The sequence below is a fragment of the Myotis myotis genome, unplaced genomic scaffold, assembly GCF_014108235.1.
Source record: "Myotis myotis isolate mMyoMyo1 unplaced genomic scaffold, mMyoMyo1.p scaffold_m19_p_8, whole genome shotgun sequence".
Lineage (NCBI taxonomy): Eukaryota > Metazoa > Chordata > Mammalia > Chiroptera > Vespertilionidae > Myotis > Myotis myotis.
In genome coordinates this window covers 77871488-77884732 of record NW_023416390.1, presented here as the reverse complement: position 1 = coordinate 77884732, position 13245 = coordinate 77871488, and the positions used below count along the sequence as shown (strand labels likewise).

Here is a 13245-nt window from a genome sequence, read left to right as displayed (position 1 = left end):
TCTCTTTCTGATAATGGACATATGAGTCATTTCCAGTTTGGGACTGTTATGAATAATGCTGCCAGAAATACATCAGCCAATCATTTCTTCTAAATTATAGACCATGTTGCCATAAATTGTTCATAATCTTCTCTTATTCTTTCAGCATCTATAGGATTTTTAGTGACATCCTGTATCAGTTCCTAATATTGTTCATTTATATTTTCTTTTCCTTGATCACTCTTGCTAGGGGGGTTATAAATTGTATTCATCTTTTCAAACAACCAATTTTGGCTTTAATTTGTCTCTGTCAGTATTCAGTCAGAGAAGTAGAACCACTAGGAAGGGATTTGTGTGTGTGTTTGCACAATGTGTGTGTGTGTGTTTGCACGTGAGTGCACATGCACACATGCACTTGTGTGTATTAAAGGATTTGTTATAGGGTTTTAACCTTGCACAGTTGTGGGAGCTAGTTTAATCTATACTAATAAAAGGGTAATATGCTAATTAGACCAAGTCAACTGGCTATCTTCCAGATGTCTGACTTCCCTCCGGACGAAGCCATGGTGGTGGGGGCTGAGGCAGTGGCAGTTAGGGATGGTCAGGCCAGCAGGGGAGGGCGGTTGGGAGCTAGATCAGGCCTGCAGGGGAGGGCAGTTGGGAGCAATCAGGGCGGCAGGGGAGGTCAGTTGGGGGCGAGATCAGGCCAGCAGGGGAGGTCAGTTGGGGGTGAGATCAGGCTGGCAGAGGAGAGCAGTTAGGGGCAATCAGGCAGGCAGGCAGAGGCAGCTAGGGGCGATTAAGCAGGCAGGCAGAGGCACTTAGGGGTGATCAGGCAGGCAGGCAGGTGAGCAATTAGGAGCCAGTGGTTCCAGATTGCGAGGGGGATGTCCGACCGCCTGTTTAAACCAGTAATTGGACATTCTCCAAGGGGGTGTCCCCAATTTGAGAGGGTGCAGGCTGGGCTGAGGGGACCCTCCCCCCCCCCCGCACGAATTTCATGCACTGGGCCACTAGTACTTTCTATAAAGCTATTATTATTGTGTCTGATGCAGCCAAGAAGGGAAAATCACAGTTAAGAGTTATTACTAGAGATAATATTATAAACTCCATGTTTAATTTCATTAAGCCCTCATCCTTTGTACTATTGTTATTAAATATCTTGCATCTACAAATATTTGAAACCTCACTATAACTTACTAGGGTTTTTGCATTAGACAGTCAATTGATAAAGAAATTAAAGGAAGGAAAAAACAATAGTCTTTTATATTTACCTGTATATTAATATTTCTGATGCTTTTCATTCTTTTCTATAGTTCCAAGTTTTCATCTGATGTCATTTTTCTTTCATCGCAATGAACTTTATTTTTTTCTTGCCATGTAAGTCTGATGGTAGCGAATTCTCTCTTCATTCCTTATCTGAAAATGGCTTTTGGGGGCAGAAATTATTTAAGGTACAGAATCTGGTAGAGAATTCTGGGTTGACCACAGTTTTCCTTTAACACTTAAAAGAGACTTTTTGTTTGTTTGTTTGTTTTCTAGCTTTCATCTTTTTCTGATGAGAAATTCGGTGGTGCTTCTATTTTTGTACCCTCTTATGGGATGTATCTGATGTTTCTCTGGCTGCTTTCAACATTAGCTCTTTATCTTTGGCTTTTAGCAGTTAGACTATGATAAATGTAACTGTCTTTGTATTTACCTGGCTTCTGCTTCACTGAGACACTGGACCTGAAGTTAATGATCTTCAAATTTGGAAAGTTTTGGCTATTATTTCAAGTACTTTTCTTCTCCATGTTCTTTTCTTTTTTTTCTTTTTCTTTTTTTATCTCTGGGGACCACTTCATCTACAGTTCACCTGATGTTGTCCCACAGGTCACTGAGGCTCTGCTCATTTTTCCTCCCCAATATTTATTTTTATTGTCTCTGTTTTGTGGATTGAATAATTTTCATTTTTTCAGGTTCTCTGATTCTTTCTTTTGCCATCTCCAAACTGTTGTCAACTCTATTCTGTGGATTTTTCATTTTAGATGATAAACTTTTAGTTATGCAATTTTTTTTGTTTTGTTAAATTGTCCTTTCCTTTTCTTTAATCATATTTATAATAACTCTTTAAAATATTCGTCAATTTCAACATTTACATCATTTTGGGATGTATTTGTGTTTGTTCATTTTCTTGATTTTGATTCACATTTTTTCTGTTTTTCCACATGTCTAGTAATTCTTTATTTTATATTGGAAATTATAATACTATATTTGTAGAATGTGTGTATTCTGTTATCTTCCTCTGAAGAGTGTTGATTTTTGTTCTAGTAGACAGTTAAATTACTGGCTTAAACACCTTCAACTTACGAAGACGTGATTTTATCGTTTGTTGGATGTGATTGTTTAAGTTTCCACCCTAGTCTTAGGAAATCTTAAGTCCTGGGGACTGATGCAAGGCCTTTCTGGGATTTTAGGGGAAACTTGAAATGTTAACCAAACCCCTTTGACTTGTCAGGATGCAAACTCTAACTCCCCCACCGTGAACAATAGCTGAATCTCTGAACACCTTTAGAGGTTTCCTTGGAGTCTCCCCTAAAAATGCTTAGTTATGGGGTCATTCAAGGATTTTAAGGCAGCTATGCAGATTTGGGGGTTTCCCTTCTCTGGCTCCCACTTTCTGGAGCTGTCCTTCTTCCATTTCTAGCCATCCTAATTGCCCAAACTTAATTCTAAGTTTGCAGCATTTTGCTTACCTTCTACTTAAACCTCCCTCCACCCAGAAGCCAGATTCCCCTTAAAGGCCAAGCTATGAAATGAGGATCTTACCCAGTGCTGTTTCCTCTTTCGGGGGGATCGTTGTCTTATTGTCAGTATTATCTGTGGGAAGACCATTCCAGTATGAGCTTCTCTGCCATTGCCAGTGTATAATTTCTCAGCTTTGATTGATAAAGATTCCCGTGTTAAATTAATCACATAGGTCTCACACAAGTAGTACACTTTAGCAGTCTGCCCTGGTCAACAATCTGGGTTATTTCTTACCACAGCTTCGACTTTCTCCTGCCTTTTGGTATGTATACCGGCTCTTCCTTGCTTTTGACACAATAACCATTTCTTGGTTGACAAGGAGAGTGAGTTTTTAGCGACAGTTCTCCCTCTGCCCTGGACCGCGTGGCTGGAGAGGAGTGAGAGGCAGTGTGTTCTGGATGCTAACATGGTGGAATGGTATCTGGTGAAGACCTTCAGGTAGTAACTCCACCCCCATGATCACAGCCCTCAGGGTCTGACTCTAAAACCAAAGCCTGGTCTAGGAACAGGCCCCTTCCATAAACAAATGTCCAGGCGTTTGAAAACTGTTGTGTTTCATACTATCAGGAACTTGCATTCATACATTTGCTAGCCTTTTCTGTTGAATAGGTGAGTAGCATCCCAGGGTAAACTTATCATTTAGGAATATGCACATTACTCACTCAACCTCACAAGCTGATACCAGGGTCCAAATGTCTTAATACCAGGCATGTTTTCTTTTCACAGGAAGGGCTAGGAGAGATAAAAGGAGTTAAGTTACAAGGCAACCTGGGTTTTGAGAGACATTCCTAGCCAAGGATATACTAGCAGGCATAGCATGTATGTTTTATGCCAGTGGGCTTGCAGATTTGATGCAACTCTGGGTAAATCAAGTGAGACCTAAAAATTACGTAGCTCTCAGCCTTTCTTCAAACGTATGCTTGGTGTACTTGGGCTTGGGGTACTGTTGGGTGTTCTTTATATTCTATGCCACCAGCTTCTTTTTTTGTTCTCACTCTACTTCTTTTTCTAGTACCCCAAACGTATTATCAGGGTGTCATCTTAATTATAAATTAACTTACAATTTATTTCTCCATGCTGGAAAAGGGAGGGAGGAGGCTGTAAGCAAGCAAATACAACAAAATGAAAAACACAATTCATATGAGAGTGAAAACAAACATTTATCTTGATCGCTATTAAGAGAGTGATCAGAGCACTTGCTCACTGCCGAGAGGTGTCTGGTGGCCTGTTAGAATCCCTGTCCTTTACCTGCAGCTGCATACAGGCTTGTGACAGGTGATTCAAAACAGCATTGTGTGATAACAGCTATTCTTGGCAGTTTGCACAATGAAAATAGCTTGGGGATACAGGCCGCCTTGTACAGTTATTGATTCCATATTTCTTTCTTCTTCTGTTTCAAGAAGGGAACACACACACACACACACACACACACTCACACACTCACTCTGTATATATTTCTCTAATTTCCTTAACAAGATTCAACCACAGCACAAGCACCTCTGACAGTTTGATAAGAATGGACAGAAATATGTGAGCTGTGCTTAACTCAACTGAGTTTTAGAAGAAAAATTGAACCCCTTGTTGTTTGAGGGGGTGAAGAAAGATGTGTGTGCTCCAGGTTCCAGGACTCCTCATTGTTATAGTAAGACAGCTACACAGTGCTTCTGTCCCCTTCCCAGGAACCTGCATGGAGGAGAGGGGAGTTGGGAAAGGCTGTGCCCTACCTTGCTTATGGAGACGAGAACAGGTGTAAAAATTGCCTCAGGCTCCTAACTTGAGAATATGATATAGTTTTGCAGGTATAATCATGAATTTTTAATGTCTGCCACCTACTTCTCAGAATATTTTCTTAAATCTAAATTGACCACCGAGGATATGTCAAAATGTGTCAGTACTGTATATTATTTTTAAAAACATTATTTACATCCCTGGTAGGTGTGGCACCGTTGGTTGAATGTCATCCCATGCACCAAGAAGACTTGGGTTCGATTCCCTGTCAGTGCACATGCCCAGGTTGTGGGCTCGATCCCCAGTAGGGGGCATGCAGAAGGCAGCCGATGGATATTTCTCTCTCATCAGTGTTTCTCTCTCTTTCTCTCTCCCTTCCACTCTCTCTAAAGTCAGTAAAAACATATTTTACAAAATATTATGTACAGAAATATATATGTGTATATATATTTTCTGGAAATATGGCAATGGTGAACTTTTTCCCTTGTTGATGTATAAAATTAGCATTCTTCCTGCTTAATGACTGGTATGTCTATTTATCATAACTGGAGACCATATTAGTTTTAGGTGTACATCATAGTGATGATGTACATCATGAAATGTTCCCCATGATAAGTCTAGTTACTATCTGTCACCACAAAAGTTAATATAATACTAGAGGCCTGGTGCACGAAATTTGTGCACAGAGGTGGGAGTGGGGTGGGGGGGTGTCCCTCAGCCCAGCCTGCACCCTCTCCAATCTGGGACCCCTTGGGGAATGTCCCACAGGGATCGGGCCTAAACTGGCAGTCGGACATCCCTCTCACAATCCAGGACTGCTGGCTCCTAATCACTCGCCTGCCTGATTGCTCCTAACCACTTCTGCCTGCCAGCCTGATCGTCCCCAACTGTCTTCCCCTGCTGGCCTGATTGATGCCTACTTGCTCCCCTGCTGACCTGATCGCCTCCAACTGCCCTCCCTGCCAGTCTGGTTGCCCCTAACTGCCCTCCCCTGCAGTCCTGGTCACCCCTAACTGCCCTCCCCTTCAGGCCTGGTCTCCTCCAGCTGCCCTCCCCTGCTGACCTGTTCGCCTCCAACTGCCCTCCCCTGCCGGCCTGTTCGCCCCCAATTGCCCTCCCTTTCTGGTCTGATCACCCACAACTGCCCTCCCCTGGTGGCCATCTTGTGATGGCTATCTTGTGGCGGTGTGAGGGTGGCCATCGTGTGGCGATGTCACACATGATGCCACCTAGGCTGTTACTATGTAAGATTATTGACTATATTCCCTATGCTCTATATTACATCCCATGACTTATTTATTTTAAAACTAGTAGTTTATACCTCTTAATCCCTTCACCTGTTTTATCTACACACTGTTTGCAGATGCTCATTTAGGTGCAGTATTTGTTGAATGAACCAGTGACAAGGTTTTTTGTGGGGGTTTTTATTTTTTTGGTTATGGCTTTATTGAGATATATAATTTGCATACCATACAATTTATTTATCCAAAGTGTATAATTCAGTAGCTTTATGTATATTCACACAGTTGTGCAACCATTACCACAATCGATTTTAGGACATTTTTATCTCCTCAAAAAGAAGTTCCATACCTATTAGCTATCATTACCTTCCTTCCAACCTCCCTTTTCCCTAGTCCTAAACAACCACTAATCTACTTCTGTCTTTATAGATTTGCCTATTCTGGACATTTCATGTAATATGTGGTCTTTTGTTACTGCCTTTTCCACTTAAATTAATTTCTTAATGGTTCGTCCATGTTGTAGCATGAATCAGTACTTCATTCCTTTTTATGGCTGAATCATATTTCATTGTGTGGATAGACCACATTTTGTCTATTTATTTATCAGTGGTGAAATTTTGGATTGTTTCCATTGTTCAACTTTTGGCCCTTAGGAATAATGCTACTATGAACTTTTGTGCTGACATAGTTTTGCATTTTCTTGCGTGTATACCTAGGATTGGAATTGCTGGTTCAGATAGTAATTGCTTAACTTTTTAGGGAAGTGCTAAACTGTTTTCCAAAATAGCTGCACCATTTTATATTCCTACCAACAGTATTTAAGGGTTCTGATTTCTTCACATCATTGCCAGTGCTTGTTAGTACCTGAATTTTTATCATAACCCTTTCACTGGGTGAAGTTGTATCTTATTATTATTTTGATTTGCGTTTCCCTGATGACTAATGACGGTAAGGTTTTCTTGTGTGTGTTTTTTATGTCTGCAGCAGGTATTTAACCCCACCCATTTTCTACCTGCTACACATATGTGTGCCTAGTTGTGAGATGACCAATCTTTCTGCTTGAACATTCCTGGAACTCTTACATGCTTTTATTAATAGCAGCGCCTGGGGGTTTATCAGAATGGAGAGGTGTCTGTGTGTATAAAACATTCTATGGACCCTGCCCTTCTACTGAGAATCTTAATCAGAGGTCCTCTTTTTAATTCTAGTCTACTGACAAACGAAAAATCTTACTAATGCTGGCTTATTAATATTAGATTATGTATGCTTTCCTTTGTCATACCCTCTGCAAAAAAAAATAAAAATAAGTAAATGACAGAGGGTAAGGAAAGCATAAATAATCTAAGGTTATTTGACTATTGCTGTGATTTGAAATTTTATGACATTGATTATCCTAGGCAGTGTGTTTGTGGCAATCCTTACAACTTCATTCTTTTTATACATTAATTTCATTCTTGAAAAGTTGTGCATAATTGTGAAACCACATACACTGACTGTGCCTTTCTTGCTGACTTCCTTTATGGCTGTCTTTGTCCGTGGGCAGTACTGCAGCTCCAAGTTTATAACAAGCTCAGAAGCCTTTGGAGGTGCTTGTTTAGTGAGGAGTGAGAATTTGTCATTTCATTCTTCACTGTTGATAAGTCAGACCTCCAGTGCAGTACATGGAGGTGGTGATGGTAGTGATGTGCCTTTTAATACCTAGAAACTGTGTAATGGAAATAATCTTGACTCAGAAGACAGAGGCCTAGTGTTAACGTGTAGAATGCTTTGTACACGGAAGGCGCTTTAGGAATTTTGCCTGATCAGTGTGAGTGAGCGAGGCACTTCATGTCTCTAAGCCTTGATTTTATGAATCAGGAAAAATGAATGGTTTACTAATATGGCTTCCAAGTCCCTGGCAGCTCTAAACAATTTTGGTACAATGATTGCATCTCCAGCTTCTTAGGTTAAAACAAAACAAAAATTATGAAATACAAACAACTCTTTTCAAGGTGCTCAGTATGCATCTCTGGGTCTGTGAGTGGGTCTCACCCATTGCCGGACCAAGGTGGCTCCCTAGCTCCATAGGTGGGCCCTGACACTGGGACATGTGTGCTTGACTCAGTTATAGAAATTAAATCATCTTTTTCATAGCGCCAATTTAAAGTGGCCCTAAGTGAGTAGCGGCCAAGCTGAGGATGGCTGGTAAGGTCATTTTTAACTGGAGCTTACATTTCACCAGGGCTGATTTCTGTCCGATTTATTGTGATTAACTCCTGACACCAGGCCAGCTGATGCAGGTGCTAGGGGAGCTCAGGGTCCAGGCCGAGTGCAGAGACTGAGTCAGTTCCCAGCTGGTGTGGGAGCCTGGGACTGGGGTGGGCTCCCGTGGGCGCTCCCAGGGGCCATCTGATAACGGGGCCTGCATGTACATTTCAGGTGTTCCAAGGGAAACGCCACCTGTCCTACACACAAAACAGAATTGCCGGACCCCTTTATCTTCTGAGAGGAAATATGTGGGGTACCTTTGGGTTTAATTGAACCCTCATTCAGAAAGATGGTTATCTTCACTGTTGGCAAAGGAGTTGGGTGAGGAGACTGAACTCAGTCTCCTAAAACTTACTGGAGTAGACAGACGGTCCTGTTTTTTGAGATTTCTGAGTTTTTTTAACTACTTCCCTCCCACCACCTCCTTAAAATAGTGGTGATGAGGGAATCAGACACCCTTAACCTATCAGATGCCTATTCAGTTCTAAATAAAAAGTCATTGGTACAATGTTCTACAAGTCTTATAAAGAAGTGCCATTTCATACACTTGTTACCTTTGCTGTAATTAATGTACAGAAAGGTAAGCCTTGGCAAGGGAGGCTGTCTTGGCAGGGTCCGCTTTCACGCTGAAATAGCTGTCTTCTTTGTGGGGCTCGCTTACAAGCACTGCTTCCTCTCCCTCTTGGTAGGATAGGGATTGCAGGGAACACCTGACTGCCAGCCACGTTTTGTTGGAGTCTCTTTTTATAAACTAGAGGCCCGGTGCACGAAATTTGTGCAATGGGGGGGGGGCATCCTCTCAGCCCAGCCTGCACCCTCTCCAATCCAGGACCCCTGTAGGCCTCAGGATTGGGCCTAAACCGGCAGTCGGACATACCACTCACAATCCGGGACCGCTGGCTCCTAATTGCTCACCTGCCTGCCAGCCTGATCACCCCTACTGGCCCCCCTGCCAGTCTGATCACCCCTGACCGCCTCTGCCTGCTGGCCTGGTCACCCCCACCTGCCTATCTGGTGCCCCCAACTGCCTGCCTTTACCAGCCTGGTCACCCCTAACTGCACCCCTCTGCCAGCCTGGTCACCCCTCACTACCCCCCCTTGCCGGCCTGGTCGCCCCACACAGCCTGCTGTTCAGTCATTTGGTCATCCCTCACTAGCCCCACTGCCGGCCTGGTCGCCCCACGCAGCCTGCTGCTCAGTCGTTTTGTCGTCCCTTATTGCCCCCCCTGCCGGCCTTGTCGCCCCACTCAGCCTGTTTGGTCGTCCATTCGGTCATCTGTTCAGTTGCAATGGCCCCTGGCTCTTTATATATATAGATGAAGTCCCCAGTGTGCCAGGTGCTGTTTTGGGTACTGGGCCATTGCACTGAGGATGGCTGTCTTGCCATCCCGAATGCCATGCATGGGGAGGGGTCTGCTGACGTGGGCCTCGCTCTGTTGTATGTGTTCCCACCTCCAGCACCGTGTGGTGAGCACTTCGTGGGTACAGACCTTGTCTTTCAAGGGTACAGCACTGACATTTCAGCACATGGCAAGCAGCAGGCTTTGGAGGGATGTTCCCAGTGACTGCAGGCTGAGTTTGAAAGTAGATGCTGAGGATTTTAAAGTTTCTCTTTTCCAACTATAAGATAGTTAACTATCTTCTTTTTTCAGGAGGATGTGGTTATTGTACAGTGTGACAGTGTATGTGACAGCACTTCAGAAAGGAAGGTGATTTATTGAGGGAGGTTTTCATAGTTCACCTTCCTTTCTGTTTTTGTTTTTGTTTATTGATTTCAGAGAGGAAGGAGAGGGAGAGAGAGAGAGAAGCATCAATGATGATGGAGGATCATTGATTGGCTGCCTCCTGCACACCTCCCACTGGGGATGGAGCCTGCAACCCAAGATGTGCCCTGACCAGGAATCGAACTGTGACCTCCTGGTTCATAGGTTGATGCTCAACTACTGAGCCAGATGGGCCGGGCCACTTCCTTTCCTGTATCACCCTTTCTGTTCTCACTGCCCCTCTGAGACCCCATCACCTCTGCCCTTCCTGCCTTCCTCTGTCCCCACTTTCCTTCCTTCCTCGGAGGCAGAGAAAAGCACAAGAAAACTGTGTGTCTGATTCCATCTCTCTTTGTCTCCGTGGCTTCCTGGTATGTGTTTGCCATGCTGTTGTCTCTCTCTGTATGTGTCTCAGTGTATGTGCAGACTTTAGGGCTGTTGGAGAGTCTGGCTCCACGCTGGACAGGAGCCCTGCTGTGGATCTGTTGCACACACAACTGCTATGCCTGCTCCTGCCGTGCACGTGTCCTTCCAGAAACAGGCATTGTGGGGAACAGGAAATGTGACCTCTTGGATTAAACCCAGGGTTTGTGCCCTCCTACAGTGTGTGGCATTGGTGATAGATTAAACAACAGGATTTTCATATCTAGGTCATCTGTCGTTCAGGTAATGCCTGGTTGACATCACCGTAGAATCAGTACCCAAGTGAAGTTCTTGGTGCAAGTTGCCATTGTGGGTGAATGAGGGGTGAAACTGAACCCAGACAGTAGTCAGAGCTGAGCCTCATAATTTACCCCCTCCCTGTGCCGCCCCCCCTCCCCCCTCCCATGCCCTTTCACTGTTACAGCCAGGGGAGATGTTAGGAGGGCAGCACCAATCCCTGACTGGGCATGGGAAGGAGGGTAGGACTGCTTCTTCCCAGGTGGTGTGGAGCAAGGCTTACAGAAGGAAGGCTCTGGCTGGGTGCAGCAGGGTGGAGGGCACACGGCGTGAGAGGAAGGGCATTCCTGGAAGAGGACGCCAACAGGTGTCCTAGAAAAGGCCCTTTCAACAGGACTTAGCAGAAATGAGGCTTCTCATTGTGGAACTCTCGGCAGAGCAGACACGGGGGTCTGTGCCTGCTTTTGTAAGTTCACAGCAAGGCTAGTTCTTTCCCATCATCTGTGGCTGCATTCCTGGTATAAGCCAGAGTGGGTGGCTGTGACAGAGACTGTGGCCTGCGGAGCCTCATACACTTACCATCTGGTCCTTCACGGGCAATGTTCGCCTACCCTTGACATAACTCCTGATGAGGAGAGCACACACTGTCGGCAGATATGCTTTGCTTGCTTACCTTCATGGACCTGTTCATCCCTTCTACCCCCCGGTAATTTCTCTTCACCCCACACATCACACCTCCAACTCAGCAGCTTCTAGTTTTGTGGTCTTCTGGCTGTGAACATCGGAACTGGGAGAGCATGTAATAAAGGGGGCATTTTACCTAAGTGTCTCCTTAAATGTCCGATTGCCCGCTCCCAGCTGTTCTAGACCGGGCTTCATTCCTTGGGACCTCTGCTGCTGCTTTGCTTCGTAAATGTGTCACAGAAAAATCGAATTAAAGCTAGTGATAGGTGCGGTAGGTATGGAGAAGCATCCTATTCTTTGGTGAGACCAGCTATTCAATAAATGGATTCTGAAGCCGGCGTTCCTTTATGTGTAAGTGAGAGAGAGAGTGCTTCCAGAGTGACTGTGCACTCAAAATACGTTTTCCTGCATGTGGTGAGTGACAGTTGTGTCCGATTGCGTAGCAAATGCCAGCTTCTAAGTGTGGGTTCTGGTCTGTGTACCAGTTGTTAGCAGTGCCAGACTTTTTGAGTGTTAACTTAGTAAATGGGAGCTGGGTGAAGCACAGTATGGTTATTCCGATTTTATAGACAGTGACTTCGACAAGCTAAGTACCTTCCATATTGACTGTTAAATGGCAGTGCCTCCAATCTATGAAAAGGAGGATATTGGTGTTATGTTCTAGTTATCCTTCTTAGCAAGTGGAATGCTTATTGAAAACACTGAATCAAGAGCTAAAAAAATGTCTCTGCTTCAGACTATCAAAAGAACTGGTTTTCAAGGGAGAGATACCACCAAAACCCCCCTTTCCGCCCCAGCAGCCACCAGCGCCACTTGTGTACCACTGTCGAATGGTACTGTGGCTTGGGATCTAATTTATCATTAGTACTTTGTGTAGATGGAAAACTGTCAGCATAAGGAATGGTGACATTTTCCCCGCAGTTCTGGAAAATATAGTAGGTCCAAAAAGAGAAGTGTATAGGTTTAGGGCTGTCCTGCTAAAGTGGTCATTCCTATACAAAAGTCTGACCCAACCATTCCCTCCTCAAAGCCTTTCTGTCACACCCATGGCACAGGGACCAGGGTCCCGATCTTGGTGCTAAGGCCTTCCGATGTGGGCCCTGCCTGCTTGTCCTGTCTGACCTCCCCACACCTCACACTGTCATTCCATCAGGGTGGCCCCTGCGTTTGGAACCACCTCGGTGCCTGACCACCATATCTACCTTGTCCCTATCCAACTTGCTCCTACTTCATCTTCACACCTCAGCCAAGCTGTGCTGGACCCAGGAAGCCTTCTTTGACCCTTAGAGGATGGGGTGGGCGTCCTGCCCTTGCCCTACCTGAGCATGGTGTCTGTCATGCCGCTCAGCTGTTTAATTATTCATCTGTTGTTCACCACTAAACGGAAAGCTTCTTAAAGGCATTCTTTTTATTCTTACTCTGTAGTTACAAGGAATAGGAATGCACTTGGGCTAGCTAGTAGAAAGGGAGCTTGTGGTGAGGAAATATTTGAAGCAGTAAGGAGATCTTAGAGGCAATTTAAGAACTGGGTCCATAAGAGGCTCTACATCACAGACGTATCTCAGGGCTCTCTGCTCCCCCCACATGGGTTCTGCTCACCTCTCCCCTGCTGGCTGCCTCTGCTTGACCATGCATTTTCATGAAGCTGCTCGTTACCTCAGTTTGTCTGCATCACCTGGTGGGGCCCATGGCTTTGTTTCCCGCTCCCTATTTCTTTGGTTGCTCAGTTTCCCACTTGCAGATTTCTAAGCAGCCCCTCTGGTTGGTGTAGCTCCGTGGTCGGCAAACTGCGGCTCGCAAGTCACATGCGGCCCTTTGGCCCCTTGAGTGTGGCTCTTCCACAAAATACCACATGCGGGCACACGTACAGTGTGATTGAAACTTCCTGGCCCATGCGCAGAAGTCGGTATTTTGTGGAAGAGCCACACTCAAGGGGCCAAAGAGCCGCATGTGGCTCTCGAGCCGCATTTTGTCAACCACTGGTGTAGCTCACCCTTCCAAGCTGGGCCACACACATCATGGGTTTCTGGTCAGCCGTAGGTGGGCCTCCTCAGGTCAGGTCAGACCTGTTGCCAACTGGAGGTTACATGGGTCACAGCATGGATGTTAGGCTTGTTTTTCATAAACTTCATGGTATCCTTTGTTCTTTTTCATCC

General features: G+C 44.9%; 1 protein-coding gene across 5 annotated transcripts in view; it reads left to right on the top strand.

The window, feature by feature from the left end:
* Positions 1-13245, top strand: part of MGAT5 (alpha-1,6-mannosylglycoprotein 6-beta-N-acetylglucosaminyltransferase) — a 352200-nt gene that overhangs the window by 193513 nt on the left and 145442 nt on the right. The gene's annotated exons all lie outside the window — the stretch shown is intronic.